General features: G+C 36.4%; 1 protein-coding gene across 1 annotated transcript in view; it reads right to left on the bottom strand.

Annotated features, from left to right (window-relative positions):
• The window catches only part of LOC126811660 (RYamide receptor), a 61,123-nt gene extending 59,723 nt beyond the window's left edge, over positions 1-1,400 (bottom strand). Inside the window, exon 1 of the mRNA XM_050537472.1 lies at positions 1,293-1,400. The gene's annotated coding sequence lies outside the window, so the exon portion shown is untranslated. The remainder of the gene's footprint in view (positions 1-1,292) is intronic.
• Between the last annotated feature and the right edge of the window lie 19,114 nt (positions 1,401-20,514).

Consider the following 20,514-nt stretch of genomic DNA (forward strand, 5'->3'; position numbering starts at 1 on the left):
CGGAGGGACTGGCAAGGGACAACATACAGTCGTGTACATTGGCGAGTACATTAAAGAACCCTTGACAGTTGAAATTGGATATAACAGTAGACAGTTTGCCTGTATGACGTATGCCCGTCTTTATCACTATTTTATGGTGACCAAAGCCAGCAACTTGTTCTAAATTGAGATAATGAGATGATAATTATGTGAGTTAAACATATATAAAATTTATATTATTAAACAAGCAGCGAGACAAATCATGTCGCAGTTTGCGTCTGTAATTTGTAATCAGAACAATACTGTTATGGGTTCATGTATTTCCAACCGCTAAATACAACATTGCTCACCTTCAAATAAAATGTTAAACCATCGATATTCGCGAATAAATTAATTGTTTCGCCCCATTTGGAGAAAGTGGGTACCGACTAAAATGGGTCCACCTGTCTATCCGTCAGTCCGTTTTTATCAAGTTGTTGAGCGAGAAAGTTCATCACGATTTTCCGGCGTGGTACCCCATTATTAATGGCTCAGGACGGGGGAGCCTGACAAGAGACAACGTACAGTCGTGCACATTGACGTGCATATAAAAGAACCCTTGACAGTTTAACGTCCACTCGACACAAACTATGTCATTTCGGGACTAACATATGCTTCAATCTTATTTCAATAATTCGCTTGTGCGTAGGGGGCTTAAGCAGTGGAAGGAAACCAGAGGACCAGTAGAAACCCTACGAGGTTGGACAAGCGACCCTACTCGAACAACCGGGAAATCGAAACCACACCAGTTGACTCAATGACAGACCTCAAGATACAACGCACACGCGCTAATCATTCGCCGCGACCACCCCCACCCCCAAACCCCGAAACTTAGGCCTCACCAATTTAATTTTCTGTTTCTTCTTGACTTGATGAATAAAAAAGCCACTTGAATTACGTGTAATTGATTTGTTTAAAATAACAAAACATAAAACTTTGAAACTAAAAGCACAACCATGTGCGTTTGGTTTTGTAATTAAGTTTTTTTTCCCGAACAATTAAGAAGCAGCAGTTTGAAAGGTGTTCTTGAAGAACTTAATGACAACATAAATTGAACAATGTTAATGAATAATGCACATAAAGTATGACATGAACTTGATAATACAGCTTACCCTGAGAAAAATATTAAACAAAGCACAGACAAATAACTTAGTAACAAAACGGTAGAAAACCGTTTTCCGTTAAACAGTTCATATCAGCAACACTTAATGGCAACATGGATTGCACAAAGTTTATAATCATGCGTATGAGAAGAAAATATTAATATAGCTTACCTTAACAAAAATATTAAACCAAGTATAGAAACATACGTTGTTAATAAACCTGTAGAAAAATGTTTTTCGTTAAACAGTTTAGTGAGTTACAACCAGCTGTATAGGAATATAAACGGAAAAGCCTATACCGCCAATCACTGCCAGTGTTATATGTTTCACGCTTTCACTACGGCCAATCACCAGTTTTACACTGCCGTGACGCGCAAACATTTTGTTGGCTTTATCGTTTATTGGAAAACCGATTGTTTTACGGGGACATGTTATATTGACCATCAATCATATAGCATATATATAATATCATGACAATATTTATGAAATATAGAAAAACGTAATATTTAGTATGAAAATCGAATTGAAAGATACATTAAAAGCTTTTACATGGAAATCGTACCACACATTTAGCGTAGACAGCCCAAATTCAAATCTTAGAAAAAAATATTTATGAAATATAAAAAACGTAATATACAAGAATCACAATTATTTAGTATCATAATCGAATTGAAAGATACATTAGAAGCTTTTACTTGGAAATCCATTTGGAAAGTGTACCACACATTTAGCACCGTTTGCCCAAATTCAAATTTTGGGAAAATATTTTTGAATTATTAAAAAAAAACGTAATATACGAGATTCATATTTAGTATCATTTAATGCTTAAAGGTTTTACTTGGAAATCCATTTGGAAATCGTACAATACATTTAGCGTCGTTTGCCCAAATTCAAATTTGGGGAAAATGTTTGTAACTCTCATAAAGCACTATATTTTCTCTAGTATCGTAATCGAATTAAAAGATAAATTTAATGCTAAATTTGTGGGAATTATTTATAACTCTCGATAAGCACTATATTTTATTTTAGTTCGACTTGGTGATTGTATATTTCACTATACAGTATATCTGTTTACATTTAGCACAGACCTCTCGTCATTTGCCCAATTTCAAATTTGGGGGATTTTTTTTTTTATATAACTCTCATTAAGTACTATATATTTTTATTTTTAGTTCGACATGCCGATTTTATACTACGCTAAACCGTATGTCTGGTTTATATTGTAGAGACATGGAAACATATTCCTATTCCTCAAAACACATTTCCTATATACAATATTATTCTTACTAAATGTTAGATACGAAGCTGTATGGTATATTTTGCAGATGTAGTTTGCTTTCTGTAAGGCAGTCAGTTAGTTATATAGTGTAGAACAAGCTTTAGCTAGCTCTGGTCTGTGGTTTATTTTCGTTGCGTTTCATTTTTTTTTTTTTTAAAAATATGCTTGCCAACAATTGCTCCACATGTGAAGAAGCTTACATTATTATTTAAAGATGCATTATGTACGATTTAGATAAAAAAAAGCTGACCGTTCTTGCTATAATAGTTCAAAAAAATAATGAAAAATAAATATATTGAAAATTTCATTTAATTATTTTATTCCGAACGAAGCAATATGTGTGTTAAGGGTGTTTATTATCGCATCAACGGTACTTGACAATCGATATTATCCATTTTATCGTTTATCTATCAAATGTCGCGGTATCCAACCATTCGATGGTCTAGAAAGGTTGAATATAATGAATGTCACATAATAGTTTATATAACATAAAGACGGGCAATAGGAACATTTAGCTGTTACGTAATGAATATATAAAAGAAATCATTCAAATTACTTTCTTCTGAGCGATGATATTAGCCTTTGTAGGCCTGACAAGATGTGTGCACCTATTGTAATCTCCGTACTGGTTGTTCGAAGCTTACCATCGCTTCACCATTTTTAGATTAAATCATTAAATGGCTGAACCGTTCTAATCTACTTAACATCGGACCCATCCGATGACACCGGGGCTTGATTAATTAATAGTTTATGTAACATTTCAAGCCTAAAGAAGGGCCTGCGTTAGGCAGATTTAGCTCTTGCATAATGAATGTTTAAGTATACTCATTGTTGAATGCCCAATGGAAATTCGGAGTTCTAACCATTTCGGAATTTGCAATGTTGATTTATTGTTTAAAAACATGTTATGTTACTTGCCAACTAATTTAAGAATTATATGTTTGCAAATGTTATATTTATGAAATATGGTTTAGCTCATGCATAATGCCTGTTTAATTATACCATTGCTTCAAAAGTTTAAAGTTTCATTTAAGATAAATACGTTGTAAAAATGACAAGGATTTCAATCATCTGCCTACTTCTTTTCACCAACCAGCATCTTTAGCTGAAACTGGATATGACCGATAATTGGATTTACGGAATGACAGCTTGTATTCTTATCCGCTCATTACCATTTCGACATGGGTACCCGCTAGTCCTGATTGATATAAACACATTTAAGAACCTGAAGAGGCTAACGAATTCGATCACGAAAATGAGAGATTCCTGCCGAATTGTTTATATTAGTTCAGATTCTAATCTTTTAGAGGCATTTATTAGTAACTGGTTACAGCAATAAACTATAACACGTACTTAAGTAAAACAGCTACTAATTTATTTGGGCGACGTTTCGAAGCAACGTTATGAGTTAATACAGTTTAGATTCGTTCTCACAACAGCGTTTTCGCGGTTGTCCTTCACTGGCACTGTCGCGTTTAGATTTTCATATTAGATAAAACAGCAGGACATTAAACTCCATTTCATTTCATTTCATATTAGATAAACTAGGCAGTAGTAGCTAAGTCAAGGACTCAAGTATAGACACCATGCTATGAAACTCTACAGTTTACTTAAAACCTATCTGTAGAATTGTTCAGTGTGTATTTCGGTTCAACGAAAGTTCACTATAACCTCCAATAAGGATTCCATGCTATGAAATGCTATACATTACTTAAAACCTAATCGGCATTCGATCATGTAATCCAGCCAAGATGGAAAGAGATTGGGAACATTTAGAATTTTCTTTGTATATTGAAGGAGCTAAATCTCTATTCTGAGGAAGCTCAAAAAGGACGACACTTGGCGGAAAACATATATTAATGTAAAATGAGTGGGTGGAAAAGCACAAATTAATGTAATATGAATGTATTTAAAATGATTTACATTCAATTTTTGAAATGTATATTCTAATTTCTAATCAGTACGGTTCAGCCTGGTTATTCCTGTCTACATATGGATTAAAGTTTGAAATTTCACTACCACACTGAACCTTTGCCTCGTTTACCAAGTCGAGGTATTACAAATGGCACTCGAGAGCAAACAATACACGTCGACGTGTACTGGTTTTAAATTGTTCACTTTGTCTTAAATCAGAAGTCTATATATTTTCACGGTAGGATAACACCAATATTGATTGGAATGAACCAATAATAGTACCTGATTGTAATGTCGAAGACTGGATCATATTGAGTTAAGAGCTTTATCTCCTTTAATATCAGATGGTTGATATTTGTCAGTATATGATTTGTATATATATATATATATATATATATATACGTCAATTAATATATACTTGATTCAGTATATATTGATACTAATGATACAGTTTGTTAAAGTTTGGTGGGAGTCACGGTGGCCCAGTGAGCAAGACTTTGGCTCCCTAACCCAACATAATACTTTGTATGTATGTCTCCCATTGTCCACTATTGCTTTTATCCAGAGCCACGGTGGGTCTTTAAGTAGTGCGCAGTCCTACCAACCAACACCAAGAGTTCCGCCTGGTTTAATCCCGGTGTTCCAGGTCATGTTTCAGAGGGGTGTCCACTTGTCAGTGGAGCAGGGCGGGGGACCTGACAAGGTAATGTGTCGTGTCGTTAGAATTTTTTAAATAACCCAGATCGCGTTTACCCATTGACGTGTACGCAAAAGAGCATTTGGTAGTTGAAATTCAATACGTTGTTCCTTGCCAGACGCTCTGTCCTGCACCAATTACAAGGGACAACCGAGGGTTTGAACTTCGGGAACATGGAGTAAACGGTATAGACGGATATTATCTAGTTGGCGCTCTGTCCTGCACTAATTACAGGGGACAACCGAGGGTTTGAACTTCGGGAACATGGAGTAAACGGTATAGACGGATATTATCTATTTGGCGCTCTGTCCTGTACCACTTACAAGGGACAACCGAGGGGTTTGAACTTCGGGAACATGGAGTAAACGGTATAGACGGATATTATCTATTTGGCGCTTTGTCCTGCACTAATTACAGGGGACAGCCAAGGGTTTGAACTTCGAGAACATGGAGTAAACGGTATAGACGGATATTATCTATTTGGCGCTCTGTCCTGCATCACTTATAAGTGACAACCGGGGGTTTGAACTCCGAGAACATGTAGTAATCGGTATAAACGGATATGATCTATTTGAAGTTTTGTTTGTCCCCTTGACACCATTAACTTCAGACAGTATTCATTTATTTAAAACGTGGTTATTATAGGCAGCTCGTTTTAATTAATCCCAGGTGAAACTGAATGTCGCCAGACCTTACGATGAACCATAGTAATTTACTTAAAGAATTTGTCAGACTCCCTGTGATCTCATTATATATGCATTGTTTTGGTCCACTAGCCACTTTTTACTCCATTGGTAATAATTAAATATTTAAAGTTTCATGGTTTCCGTTTATCAAAGGAATATAATACTTAACACGTGACACAATTATATGGAATAATACAAGTTACTTGAAAGATTTATTTATGACGTAGTTACGACGAGGGTTCTCTCGTCTTTATCAAGCAAAGAATTTATTAGTTATAGAGGTTAATGGTGTCCGTTTAACAAGGGTTTTGTTTATATTATATACCTTTCTTTAAAGGTTCATGATGTCCGCTTATAAAGGGGTTTGTTTATATTATATACCTTTCTTTAAAGGTTCATGGTGTCCGTTTATCAAGAGTGTCTGTTTGCCTAGGTTATTCCCCTTCCCTTAAAATTTCATGTTGTCCGTTTGTTAATGGCGTATTGCTTGTATTGTGCGAAATGAAATGGGGTTTAACGTCTTAATGTCTGCACTGGGCTAATGAAGACTGACGTACGTCATACATAGTGCACGCAGAACATTTTGCCCAAATAGCGGCACTATGGCGTGGCCTACTATTATTTCGAATTCCAACTGTTAATCTTTCTTATACGTGCACAGGGCTTCGGTTTTCCGTCCGATCCGAATGAATAGCTTGAGTGTTATAAGATGGGGACAAATTTATAGCCACTCACAGAACAAGATGCATAATATAAGAATAAATACAAAATGTCATGTCAATTTCTCATCTTGGATTTAGCTACCTGTGTGAGATATTGATTACGTTCCATCAAATGATAAACAGTTCGTTAAAGCTGTCTTTTACTGTATCAGGTGACGAATTCAGTTTTGTGCTTTTCCACAATAGTGCTCCAGGTCATTAAGTGTACAAATCCTCCTTGACAAAATCCTAAAATGGCAAAAATAAGAGAAACTAGAGAATTAGCCAAGGCGGTAGTCTGAATTTCAACTTGATGGTTCTAATAGACATGATCGTATTATTTGTCTGATACCATACATTATCCCACGATTAGTCTCATTTCTTCTATCACGTATTTTAGCACCAATGGTTCAGCTGCCGTTGTTAATAGTTTTAATGACAACCCAGTATCCTTGCTCAGTTTGAACGACGCACACCACAACAGCTCAGTGAGTGAATTCAGAATGGCCATTAATCAATCTATCTTAATAATAAATGACAAGATAGAAACTATATAAATATTATTGTAATGACATGTCACGTACAATAAACATATATAATAACAATATAACTTGTCTAATACTGTATTGATCAAAGATCGGGATAGAAACAAATGCAACAACATTGCTGGAACTGTGTTCAAACAACGTTACAAGCGAGAGAGAGAGAAATGGGGTTTAAGGTCCACTCAACACAAACTAGGTCATTTCGGGACTTACATATGGTTCAATTTTATTTCAATAATTCGCTTGCGCGTAGGGGTCTTTAGCAGTGGGAGGAAACCGGAGAAAACCCACGAGGTTGGACAGGCGACCCTACTCCTTGTCACGTACAACCGGGGAATCGAAACCCCGCCAATTGACTCAATGACAGACCGTATGAAACTGCGCACGCGTGCTAACAATTCGGCCATCCAACCGCCCACGTTACAAGCAGTATCTCCCATCCTAGATTTTAATATCAGGGAACATAAAACAGCTTTAACATAGAATCATGTTAATAATCGGTTGTAAGATCACAACGGAAGTGAGTCAGTCAGTCGGGCTTAACGCCCGCTTTCACCTAGAGTGATATCGCAGACAAGTCACGATAACTCCTTAAAAAGATTCATCAAACTAATGAGTTAAATTTTCTAAAAATAGACTCAATTAACGCGCCGATGTATAAGATGGTTCACAAATTTCATGTTACTGGGCACTGCGAATTAAATACGAAAATCAAGAATTAATATGCATTATGTAAGTGCTAAATCTGTCCATTGTAGGTCTTTCTTGTGGCCCCAAATGACAAGCGAATAATAAATTCTCTGGGCCATCGGATGGTCGTGATTTTTAATGGACTGAAACAAGATCGCCATTTAATAATTTAAGTTAAAAAATGGATAATCGAGATTTTGTTTATGACCGTAGCAATGGTTGCAATATCAATGGAGACTAGCTTTTCTTATCAACACTGATAAGTTTGCTCAAGTTATTTCTCATTATCGATTTTTACGTTTAAGTATATTATAGGACGAACGGTTAGTGCTTTTATGTAAATATAACATAATGCATCTTTAAGAGAGCTGCACAAAAAATCGTCTATCTGGGTCTAGGACAAGTGCCTAGGTCTAGGTCAAGTTATTAGAGTTTATAACTTTGATTCTATTGCCAGTGATTTTATTTGTTCTTTTTAAAATAGTTTATTAAATGATACATGTGCAACAGTCATAAACTATACTTAATCTTTATAAAACATACCCGTTTATTATTATTTTTTTTTATTAGAGTTTATAACTTTGATTCTATTGCCAGTGATTTTATTTGTTCTTTTTAAAATAGTTTATTAAATGATACATGGGCAACAGTCATAAACTATACTTAATCTTTATAAAACATACCCGTTTTTGTAGTAAAGTTTATTAATAGATGGATGAGCACAATACATGTAATCATTATCATAACATTACTTAACAGTATAGACACTATACAGATAGTGTGCTAATCAACAGTTCAACTGTCGCCATGTGTTGGACTATTTACGTGGTATTGCACAAAATATTTACCTGTGATAACTTTCTGTCAGTGAGGGCTATATGTAGTCAGCCAGTCACTTAGTGAGTGCTATAATAGACAATGTGTTAAGTAGACTGAACTTGTATGATAATTATAACGAATATTTGACAAAAAGGACATAAATATTGAAAACGAATGATATCATCGGCAGTTGTCCTTGCCGACAGTTATCCTCGCCGGCAGTTGTCCCGCCGACATTGTCCTGCTCGTGGCCTGCCTCTAGTACTGCTATGATTTCATAATTAATGTAAGTATTGCCTTTATAGATAACAATTCAAATGAAAATCCCTAAAACAACCGAATAGACAAATATAGATTTGAATATTGATTGCGGTCTCAAGCGCGAGTGTTAGATCATAAGATGTGCCATCGACTAATGTGTTCAACCACATGTGTATGTTACAAAGTGTAATGTCGACAACCTAATCTAGTGGCTTTTCTCCGGTTTCCTCCCACTGCTAACATGATACACCATGCTAGTCACGAAAGGGCCCAGATGTGTTGAGTGGGAGTTAAGCCTCGCTTCTCTCGTTGAATCCTGATAACTTTACGTTTAGTGGATGGCTTTGAAAATATCTTTCTTTTCACCGCCACGTAACTGAGTGTGAACACCAAACCCACCCGTGTGGGGGAAGGGGGGTGGGGATGGTTAGCACTTGCGCGCTGTATGATAAGACCTGTCACTGATTCAACTGGCGTGGTTTAGAATCCCCGGTTGTACGTGACAAGGAGTAGGGTTGCCTGTCCTTCCTCGTGGATCTTCTCCGGGTCCTCCGGTTTCCTCCCACTGCTAGAGACCCCTACCCGCAAGCGAATTGTTGAAATAAAATTCAACCGTATATTAGTGCCGAAATGACCTAGTTTGTGTCGAGTGGACGTTAAACCCCATTTCTCTCTCTCCCCCAAACCCACCGATCTTGTTTAAAGGGTGTAAAGGTCTAACTCAATATTATCCCGTGTCTTCGACATTACAACCATGAATTATTGGTTCATTTCAATCAATAGTTATGTTGTTATCTCAGTGGAAATATGGCCTCCTGATATCCAATATTTATGACACAGTGAACAATTTTAAAATCATTAGACGCCGACGTAACACTATGCTCTCGAGGATTGATGAATGAGGATAAACGTAAGTGAAATACCAATCCTTACATCCGATGTAGACTGGACTAACTAGGCGCGAGCGACTGCCATTCAATTTGGGCTACTAACGTATTTAAATGTTTTAAAAACATTAAAATGTAAACCATGTTATATGTATTCAGATTACATTAATGCGAGCTTTTGTTCCATTTTAGGTTTCAAAAGATAGAGATTTAGCTCCTTTAACACTAAACAACTGGTCGATCGTCTTTCTGAAACGTAATAATTTTACTTCTAATGAACAGATAATTGTATTCTTAATATCAACGTCTACCCTAATATCAATGTCATATTTGCATAATTTATTAGCTTATAACAGTCTGATTGGTTGATCATTTGACAGCAATAACTTGCGGTCTGGTTGATCTAGAGACAACGTGAAAACCCAATTACGTAAATGCCTTGTTGGTTTCCTGGTAAGAATACTATTGGTAGGGCTAAATCTATTTTGTAGGGCCAAATAAGGTTCGGCTATGTGATTGTTGGCGAGATGCTAGGTTAGGATAAGCATTGGGGCTAGGTCCAGGCCAGGGTTAGGGTTGGGATTAGCGCTAGCCCTGTTTACATCTCGTAACCTACGACGAAAAACTGAGCTGGCCTTATCATTTAGCACTAACCCTATTGATAGCAGTCTTACCTTCGGACTATGCTCACTGACTCGTAATTTTTGTATTTTAAAAGAGTGGAATTATAAAGGTACAAGCACGAATCTCGAAATAAGTACTAATTGTACATAAAATATACATAGCTTTTTTTTTCGATAACTTGACATTTTCCTATGGTAATTTTGGAATTAACATGTTCCTAAATTTAATAATGGAAACACAAACGATGCCATATGTCAGGCAATAGAGTTTATTTAGCGGGCAAAAAGAAATGTCCATTTTTTTTTATCATTAACAAGATGGTTTGAATCGAAGACATATGGTAGCCATTGTAAAGTTTTATTCAAGATTTTCCGCATACATCAATGACACAATAATATAAATAAACACCGAAACGTTACCATTGCTAGTGCCAAAATTCTCCGATTTAGTGGCACGGGTGAAAAGTAGGGCTATTTGAACAGGCATAACAAAGGTTGCTCTTGTCGAACAAGTAGACGTGTCCATGCTGTGTCATCATCCATGCCTAAGTGACCCTGATGATATAGCTCAGACACGTGAAAAACATGTTGGGGCCATGGTGCTATGTACCCTCAAATTCTTAGGAACCCGTCAGTCTGTAGGAATCAATCGGGGTCAGGAACAAGTCCTGGTTGTTTGGCACCATTACCACCGGAATAGGAACAGCAACATGTAGGCATCACTATCAAAGACGCGTAAACATATAGCCTCGGCTGTATGGCGATAAGTATTATGTACCTACACCAATAGAATTGCGATGCCTCTACCAGTTTACTTATTAAGAAAACTTGCCGCTTTTAGAAATAAGTTCTCAAAATTGCACCGTTCGAAGAGTGTAGAATTTCCACTGCAAAGTTTTCCTTGTTTAAAGAAAATCGGATAAACTTGAAAGAAAAACAGCTTCAGACTTTGAAAGCTTTGTATGATAAAACATTCTTCAAAGTGTCGTCATGGGCGACGCCGTTGGTATTCCAGGAACTTGAAAGTAGTTCCAATGGCGGACTTCGTCATACAGCCGAGGCTAAATGTAGGGTACTGGAATCTCCTGGCGTTTGCCGAGTGGGTTGTGCTAATATTTGTGGATATATCTAAATGCCCGGATCTCCGATGTAAATATAACGCCAAATAACAACTCTAATTTTCATAACTTTACTTTTAGCGTCAACGAGAATATAAATTGTGACACAAAAATCTTATATAACCATGTCTAGACTTGTAATCCTTGTTAAATGTTTACATCGGAGAGACGGGGACCTATCTACCCCTCGACGGGACTGTAACATTGAAAATAGACCCTTATTTATAAATAGACGTATCTTTAGGTATGCACAACAACTACAAGTAAAATTTCAAATTTTCCCGCTTTATACAATACTCAATAAGTAACAATGGGCCATTAATTCAATTATATTTCTTAATCTATCCCTAGATTACCTTCCACTAATTGTTCCTAAATTAGTGTACCCATATACAACATATTAACACACGTGTATAAATGATTTGAGTTAGTTACATATATACTATGTAACCATGGACAATGCTAACTATAGACTATCAAAAGAATAGATTTACTATGTAAATGCGTATAATATATAATATGGTGTCCATTTCTATATGCAGTAACATTATTTATGAATAGCCCAAAGACGGGCGAAAAGTACTTTAAAATGTTATTAAACCAGTGTTGAAATCAGTTTGTGTTATCATACCTTTTATCTTTTCATCGTTTACCGTGAAACAAAGTAGTGCAGCTTTACGGTTGTGCTAATATTTTTAGCTCAGGTACATGAATACTAACTAAACATCTGGAAATAAAACAACCGTCGTTCCTGTGTACTGTTTACATTACATAATAATTTTAATATCGCATCAAAGTAAAAAAAAAAATTAAAAATGAGGAAAGTAAACATATGGTCATGTTTATCATAAATATAGCGGCATACAAGAAAAAAAAATGACAAGATTAAGGCCAGGCTGTAGATTGTAAAGATCAGATGAAGGTCATAAAGTGCACATCTGGTAGATTATTACATAATAAACTATTTCAAATATAGAATATTTGATGCATAGAAGTATATATTTATAACCCGCTGGGTCGAGGGCACAATGGCTAAGTATGCCCCATCTTCATTAGCCCAGTTGGAACCGAACTGAAGACGTTAATCCCCTATTCAGTTCATTGTCGAATCCAGAGAGTCCGGAACCGCCCACTGTTCTACCTCAATTTAGGTTCTTTTCGCACCATCGGCCATCGCGAACTTTTACTACAACAATGGAATATGGAGATCTGAAATATCTGCCCCACCCCCTGCTGAAAATCCTGCATTTGCACCTGTAACCTCATATTGAACAGCGTTGTTTCTTTACATAGAGATATCTGTATACGTAGTATAAGAGAGAGGGAGAGAGAGAGATGGGGTTGAACGTCCACATGACACAAACTATGTTATATTCGGGACTAACGTAGTATAAGGCAAGGGGAAAAATTTTAACACTTCCTATAGTAATATCTGTATAGAAGTTTGTGATCTACCGTGAAAAGATGGTCTTCTGATATCCAATATTTGAGACAAAATAAACATTTTACCATTGGTACACGAATCGGGTACCTTGGTACACGAATCGTGTACCATAATGCGTTTCGAAGAACGAGGCTAGACTTATTCCACAAGTCATGTGACGAACATGCGCAATAAATACTATCCGTATAGACGATAATAACTAGACGCTAGAGATTGCCATTCGATTGAGACTTCTGGCGTATTTCGCCGAACATAACTGATTTGAAATTAAGGTAAAAACGGAAACAGTTGAATGTAAATCAGTTTATATAAATTCATATTACATTATATTAAAGCTCTCGTCATCGACGCTTTACATGTTTAGCATTTCATCGAACAAATTAAACATACATTATGCAAGAGCTAAATCTGTTTATTGCAGATATTTCTTTAGGCCTGAAATGTTATCTAAATTATTAATTAGACATTAATTGACCTATCCAGACCATAATCAGCTCTAGATGGTTATGCTAGTCTGCGATCTTTAGTTGATTATGAGCCGATTTACTGCACAACTTTCTTTCACGATTTAACGATTAAATAGATAATCGAGACTGTGCTATTTATCGTACTGACTTTAGTAATGGTGATCGAGGCTAGGTGGAACTTTCAACCGCTTAGTTCTCGGTTCAAAGCGGATCAATTTGAATGAAATTTTTAGCAAATTGCCTTTACGTTATCTAGTTTTTAACTATTATAGTGAGAACTGCCAACTCGTTATCGAATCTCCCATAATGTATCTTTAAGTATTATTACATTTCTTCCCTAGCTGTTAACCATCATTATGAAGTCGTTTGGTGTCGGCTCTGATTGGCAGAAGTGGAGTGTTAAAATTGTACGATGGGGCAAAAGCGAAATGCGGTTTAAACTTTACGCAACACAAACTAGGTCATTTCGGGACTAACATATGGTTCAATTTTATTTCAATTATTCGCTTGCGGTTGGGCTGACGATATTATTCGCGGTCACAAACATGATAAGAATTGACATCAACAGGCAATAGACGATATAGCACGACATTAAACAAAAACCGAACTTGATTCCAATATGCCGCCATCGGCTTCATTCCGCCAAGCCTGTAGGTAAAGTCAACACTGATCTCTAGTCTAAAATAATGCTACACTAAACATAACTGTGTTTGTTCTACGTCCAAAGCACAGAGACAGAAGTGGAAAAACACGGTCAGAAAATAAATTGATGTCGGCGTAAAATGAAAAAAGTTCGCATCAATGTCAGTTTTATTCATTTGTGGTATTTACAAGATAACCTTCAAGACTATCTCTTACAAATTCCCGTGATTTTGGTACGTTTATTATGATATAATGATTGACTGCGGATTATGTTTCTACTCGGATTCATCAACCGCAATTCGTGATTAAATAACATTGGCTTGAAGCGTAGAGATATCTTGATGTAAGGACCTTATCATAATACTTTAAGATGATTGGTACAATAATTATTTGTGGCATTATATAATAAAAGCGGTAAACGATGGCGCCTCTGGTTCTTACATATTCGTCAATGACACGAAATAAAAGGAAATCCGCTTTCCTACCAATTTACCAATACTATTATATTTTCAACGTTCAAGATTGAAACCTTTTATTGAAACATTTTCTTCTTGAACAGACAACGTGACGACACAAGTGACCAACATATTTGTCAATGATACACAACAAAGGAAGCCCACTTTCATACCAATTCACCAATATTTTAAATGTTCAGAATTGGATTCCTTTATTGAATTTTTTTTTTTCAGACAACATGACGCCACGGGTGACTTAAGTGTCCATGTGGAGGAACCACGGTGGCTGAGTGGGTGAGACACTGGATCGCTAGCCAGGAGGTCGCATGTTCGATCCATGCCTTAACCGAGAAAGTTCATCGGGATTTTCCGGCATGGTTTGCCATTGTCAGTGGTGCAGGATGGAGGGCCCGACAAGGACAGCTGTCTAGCACGAAAAACCGAGGTTCCGTGTATACATTGGCGTGCACGTAAAAAGATCCCTTAGTTGGAATTCGACAAAAGAGTAGGCTATATTTCCCTCATATCACACTGTATGGCATATGCCCATCTTCATTAGCCCAGTCGGACGTTAAACCCCAATTCATTTTATTTCAAGTGTCCATGTGGACATTCTGCCCTTTCTCCCGAAAATGACTTTTCCGATATGTTAGGCTGCATATAAAGACTAGAAGACAAACTTAACAAACCAAAAACACTCATGACAGTTTTCTTCATGGGTTCACCTTTTTTTTACTCGCAATAAATAACCCAGAAAAATCCAATCGAAAACATGTCAGGACGATATCATTTATCTGACAAGTTCTATTTAACTGTCCATTCATTGGCAGAATCTGAAAAGTGTTGTACAACAATCTAATTAGAATTCTGTAGAGAACTCTTATATGATGTTTGCCTGTTGGTCAGTGCTTTTCAGTTTATTAAAAAAAAATATTGTTGGAATTCGAGATATTACAAATATGATATACGATTCTCTCTGAATAACCAATATTTCCTTATTCTTTACTCTTTGTGGTGTTCTGGAGACAACTTATACATTATTTGGCCTGTTGTGCAGTCCAGTTCAGGTTATTGAACAAACTTATTGTTGGAATTCAGGAAGTTATGAATGTATGGGTATAAATAGCTCATGGTTTCCGTGTAAAAACTAATATTGCCTAATGCTTTCCTATAAGCTTTATTAATTATTTGAAATTTCGCGTGTTTGCTTTGTTTATCCTGATGCCCCTTTATTTTTGTATGACTTGGGTTAAAGGTCTTTTCAGAAAAATAGTTCTTTATAAATCCGATCTGATGTTACAGGCCTAGGCGACACCAATTGAATTTATTAGTTCTTCGGAAAAAAAATGTAAAAATTATTTTTATTTTTTGAAAAAAACTTTTTTAAAACCTACAAATAGGCCTACTTCGTTGTGCTGTTCAAATTTTTTTAGGCCAAATTGCTAAGTTTTGAATTTAAAACAAAACATCTTTCACACGTGATTCCAGGGATTATTTATAACTCAAGACCCCGAGGAACATGAAATCAAATTGGCGTAGCCTTATTTCATCTTCGTGAAACTTATTACAACCGTTGATTGATTAAAACAGAAAATATCAATGTATTTGTCTAGTCATCTTCATTCATACTCCCCTAGATATCAAAATGGCACGCTTCCAATTCCTACAGTATGTCATCAGAATCTTCAGATTGTCATCTCCTCTATTACAATAATGAGATGTTACTAATCACACTGATGCCTATAGTACACACACTGTTATTAGCCACGGACGGTTCCGTTTATTCCATACAAATTTTAAAAAAATAAATGCTAGAATTGCACATTACGTGTTACTCGCTGTCTGGCTTGGACAAGCATGAGCAACATATAGACCACACGGCCAAAGTATTGGCAGCAAGTAATTGGCTAGCGCCTCAAATTACTCTGTAGCCCTCTATGGAGTTAAAGACCATTGAGTTGTATTGTACACACTATAATACTCTTGTAGCTGATCTTTACAATTTCCGTATACACCACATACCAGAAATGAAATGGGGTTTAACGCCCTGCTGTTTGCAGCGACTGGGCCAACGGAGTCAGGCATACGCAGTTAGTTCAGCTCTGAACTTAAGTCTCGTTGCACTCGCCCTGTGCGTACAGGGACGGACTTATTGGCTCATTGACAATGTCATTGTCTAAACTACGAAGACGCAACGGAATTTGGATAACCAGGGGAAGACAATTGGAGACCTCTTGGTTAGCGAGCCAGCGTCGTTCTTACTGAGCCACCGCGACTTCCATCGTGAATACAACAATATATAAAGTACGTATAAGGGAACAACTAAATGGTTATACTTTCTTTGAGGTTGATTAACCATAGATGTCCATATTAATAGAAACATTACATTATTAAGATTAAATCTATTGACTTTAACCATTAAAGGGTAAATTGGTTTTATCAGTTATATAATATAAACAGGATGAATATCAGCCATTCCGATTTGCTTGCGAAAGCCTTCAGAATTTGAATATATTGCCTCCAAATCTGTTTAAGAATTCACAGATCTCAATTACGTGCCATGGATTGACTTAATTTCTTTTAGTTACAACGTCAGATACGACAGTGCTAACCACACCTACCGTCTGTTCCAGGAGATACCCCGACTACAATTTCTTCTATTTTTGATTTAAATGGCGAAAACTTTGTGACATACCTGCAATAATTGTCACCCCGTTGCTTTCGTTATCGGGTCTTAACGATAAGAAGTTCGGTCGAATCCATTATTCGACATTGCATATTTTTCAGAACATAAACATGACGACTGCGGCTGCGAAAACTGGATGACTTGCATATCGCGCAAACAGTAAAGGGTGGACAGAGATCTAAAAATGGGGTGTATTCGGTTAGAAATATATAGTGATGAAAAATTCGCACGTTTGTTTTGCTGCAGTTTTTACGGTCTTTTTTGTTTGGATTAATATTATGTTCTGTTTCCACTTTGCTTTTTTCGCAGAAACAGTTCATTAAGCCTCTCGGGTTTTGAGAGCAAAGTCTGGAAATATGACATGTTTATAAAAACTTTGTTTTAGTTTTCCAAAGTTCATCGATTAAATTATCTCCCTTTTTTATTTAAAAGTTTAAACATAACCATTTTAAGGGCATTTAACTTTTTTCCTTTTTAACATTTTTATTCTATACATTTATATACAGGTAGGATTGACATATTGATAGATAAGATAGGGGTTCACGGTGGCTAAGTAAGTAAGACGCTGGTTCGCTAGTCTGGAGGTCCCGTGTTCGCTCCCAGTATTTGCCGAGAAATTCATCGGGGTTTTCTGCGTGGTATCCTTTTGTCAGTGGTGCAGGACGGGGGCCTGACAAGGAGAGCTGCCCCCCGTGTACATACTAGCGTCCACGTAAAAGATCCCTTGGCCGTTCGAACATTACGCGACATGTTAAGGAATGTTTAAAACATTGATCTTGTTATTTCGAAAAACAGAATTATTTACGATATAAAAGTTAAAAATAGAGATGGCCTGCACATTAAATATTTCCGTAAAATCCGTATACAGTGAGTAAAAGGAGGGTCTATGTCTACAAAACCAGAAAAGAAATTAAGGACCGTTAAAAAGAGAGACCATTCACAAACTACACAGTACTGACCAGCCAGTATGCAACTACATTTATTTTAATTGGACAGCAGACACATATGCCCTGTTCTGCATTACATAAACTTGATTGAAGGAATAAAATGAAATGATTTTTAATTGAACGTCAGTACAACCGGCTCTTGTTTCGCCAAACATTATGGTCCTTGATCTAAGACGTTCCTGTGCAATAATATATAAAAATAGTTTTACTTATGTTGAAGGTTTCATGGGAGGAATTAGGTTACATATACTATGTTACTATATGACGTTTGCATATTATAGATTGCGTTATTATGGAGTTTGTCCTATAGCTGCCTTCCAAGTTTCCATCATGTGTCAGTTCAGGTTAAACTTTGTATGTAATTTATATCAACCATATAAATATGCAAGTCAGTTGGATCGCGTAAATAGCGCTTTAAATAATACAGTTGTATCCAACTGGGCCGAAACAACTGCCTTAACATCCAAGTAGGCCGAAACGATTCAAAGTCAAACTAACGTCCCCGGTCGTCATAAAATACACGAACTCAAACATATAATGAGCTATAAACAGTTGACTTGTTTCATGAAAAAATATGTGGAGCAACCTGTTAAAGATGCGTCATACAGTTCTCACTATAATATTTAAACCAGCGGCTGCCAGACAGGATACGCCCACATTTTGCAAGAGATTGATAGAGAACAAGCTAAAAAGAAACATGATTTTTTGTACAATCCGGGGTAATAATCCAGAAAGTTATTGTCTGAAATGCGCAAATATCTTTGAGATATAAAGATATATATTTAAGTTTTATCAGAATCAGATAAAAATTGTGCCCTCTCGAGGGTCCACGACCTTCTTATTGCATATATTTACATAATTTGTGAACAAAAAGCGGCCATTTTGTCGAGCAGTTTCATTTCGATTTTTCCGAAATTCGAATTCAGCCTTCATTACGGTGGAATGGTGAAATATTTAACCGGCTTTTAAAATAGGAAATAAAATTGTGACCTCTAGAGACTCCGCAAAAGCTAAAAATGCGATTTTTCGAACAATCAGGAGCCATAATCTAGGAAGTTACGTTCGGATATACGCGATTATCAAAAGAAACCAAGATCTTAGTGTGTAATGGTGATATATTCACGTTTTTTTTTTAAATCGGATAAAAATTGTGACCTCTACAACAAGCTAAAAACATGATTTTTCATACAATCAGGGGCCATATTTCAGGAAGTTACTACCCGATATGCCTGAACATCGAAAGGAACCAACATCTTTGGGTTATAATCATGCATTTCAAGTTGCATCAAGATCAGATCAAAATTGTGACCTCTAGAGGGTCCACAACTTTGATATACCAGAGTTTACACTAATTGTGTACGAGGGGCGGCCATTTTGTCCGGCAGTTTTGGTCCGATTTTCATGAAATTCGAATTCAACCAAAATTACGGTGTAGCAGTGATATATTTGAACGTTTTTTTTCTAAAAATTGGATAATAAATGTGACATCTAGAGGGACCTCAAGCTAAAAACGCAATTTTTCGTACAATCAGGGGCCATAATTCAGAAAGTCACTATCCGATATGTGCGAATATCGAAAAGAACTAAGATCTTTGGGTTATAAACTTACATTTCAAGTGTCATCAAAATCAGAAGAAAATTGTGACCATGTTTTTACGCTATTTGAGTGCGAGGGGGCGGCCATTTTGTCTGTCAGTTTTGGTCCGATTTTTACGAAATTCGAACTCAACCATCCTTTGGGTGTAACGGTGATATATTCAAACGGTTTTTTTTTTGTTTGTTTTTTACATCGGATAAAAATTATGACCGCTATAGGGTCCACAAGCCAATAACGTGATTTTTCGTACAATAAGGGGCAAAGTCACAACGTTACGGTCCGATATGCGCGAATATTGAAAGGAACCAATATCTGTGGGTTATAAACGTACATTTCAAATTTCATCGAAATCAAAAGAAAATTGAGCCCTCTAGAGGGCCCACAACCTTGATATACAATATTTTACGCCATTTGAGAACGAGGGGCGGCCATTTTGTCTGTCAGTTTTGGTCCGATTTTCACGAAATTCAAACTCCATCATCCTTAGGGTGTAACGGTGGTGTGATATACTAAAATGTTTTTTTTTAAATCGGATAAAAATTATGACCTCTATAGGGTCCACATGCTAAAAACGTTATTTTTCGAACAATCAGGGGCCATAATTCAGGAAGTTAAGGTCCGATATGCGCGAATATCGACAGGAACCGAGACCTTTGGGTTATAAACTTACATTTTAAGTTTCAACAAAATCGGATAAAAATTGTTACTTCTATAGGGCCCACAAGCTAAAAACGTGATTTTTCGTACAATCAGGGGCCATAATCCATGAAGTTACGGTCCGATACATGCCAATATTGAAAGGAATCGAGATTTTAGGGAGATAAACCTATATTTCAAGTTTTGTTGAAATCCGATAAAAATTGGGCGACGGCATAATACGTCCACATGAAAATGTGGGCGTATAAAAATAGATATTGAAAATGGAATATGTTAGA

This window comes from Patella vulgata, chromosome 2, assembly GCF_932274485.2.
Source record: "Patella vulgata chromosome 2, xgPatVulg1.2, whole genome shotgun sequence".
NCBI lineage: Eukaryota > Metazoa > Mollusca > Gastropoda > Patellidae > Patella > Patella vulgata.